This window comes from Gossypium hirsutum, chromosome A03 (assembly GCF_007990345.1).
Source record: "Gossypium hirsutum isolate 1008001.06 chromosome A03, Gossypium_hirsutum_v2.1, whole genome shotgun sequence".
Classification (NCBI taxonomy): domain Eukaryota; kingdom Viridiplantae; phylum Streptophyta; class Magnoliopsida; order Malvales; family Malvaceae; genus Gossypium; species Gossypium hirsutum.
This window is the reverse complement of record NC_053426.1, coordinates 82,642,473-82,643,797: the sequence shown is the minus strand read 5'-3', so window position 1 is coordinate 82,643,797 and position 1,325 is coordinate 82,642,473. Positions and strand designations below refer to the sequence as shown.

Here is a 1,325-nt window from a genome sequence, read left to right as displayed (position 1 = left end):
TGAGTTGCCGTGAATTTATTTGTAATAATATAAACATGAGTTTAATAATTCTAAGATAAGAAATGTAATTAATCTAACACAATTATGTCATCTTGATTAAAATCGTATTTTGAAATTGTGCATTTGAGATTTATTTATTTAGTTTACTTAGTTTAAAATCTTAGTTTTTAATCACCCTCTTCAAACAAAATATTTTTCTTCACCAAAGTGTTTTAAATAGCATTCGTAAATAATTTTTTTCATAGTCCCTGTGGGTACGATAACTCGACATTTACTTGTCACTTTATTACTTATTGTGATTGTGTACACTTGCACATTTTCATCGTTCCAAGTTTTTGGCATAGTTGCCGAGGACTGTGTTTTAAAAAGTCATTATTTGTGAATTTGTTAGTTTTGCATTTTGGTTTAATTTTCTGTTTAAATTCTAACTTAGTTAAATTTTCTATGATTATTTTAGGTGTTTATGAGTATTGACCGAATCATCGATTTACTCCCTATAGACCCTGGGGTTGAATGAGCTTTCCGATAGCGAAGAAGACAAGCAAGTCAGAGAAGGACCAAAGAGATGACCTTCGAAAATTTGAATCAAGGAAACGAAGCAAATCCTACTCAAAATGCTATTCTTATTGCTGATGATAGGGATAGAGCTTGAAGACAGTATGCTGTGCCAGTGTTTAATGATCTTAATCAGGGTATTAGGAGACCTAAAATTGAGGCACAACAGTTCAAGCTGAAGCCAGCCATGTTCCAGATGCTTCAGACAGTGGGCCAATTCAGTGGAATGCCTACCGAGGATCCTCACCTACACTTAAGACTATTTATGGAGGTGAGCAATTCTTTCAAATTAGCCGGAGTACCCGAAGATGCATTACTATTGAAGTTGTTCCTGTATTCGTTAAGGGAAAAAGCTCGAACTTGGTTGAATTCATTGCCACCAAATTCAATTTTTACATGGCAAGAGTTAGCAGAAAGATTCCTCATGAAGTATTTCCCGCCTAGCAAGAATGCTATATTGAGGAACCAGATCACTGCTTTCCAACAAATGGATGATGAGTCCTTGTATGACGTATGGGAAAGGTACAAAGAATTATTACGGAAGTGACCTCATCACGAATCCCACATTGCATCCAACTTGAGACATTTTACAATGGTCTCAATGCTCACACGAGGATGGTAGTGAATGCTTCTGCTAACGGTGCTCTCCTTTCTAAGTCTTATAATGAGGCTTATGAAATCTTTGAGAGGATTGCTAGCAACAATGGCATTTGAAAATGTAGACTGTGTTTATTATGGGGAAGGACATTTGTTCGAAGATGTCCATCGAA

General features: G+C 35.8%; 1 non-coding gene across 1 annotated transcript; it reads right to left on the bottom strand.

Annotated features, from left to right (window-relative positions):
• Window positions 1-1,009: 1,009 nt before the first annotated feature.
• Window positions 1,010-1,116, bottom strand: LOC121225946 (small nucleolar RNA R71). The gene has a single exon (XR_005923853.1). It is a non-coding gene; the product is annotated as a small nucleolar RNA R71 (small nucleolar RNA).
• Window positions 1,117-1,325: the final 209 nt, after the last annotated feature.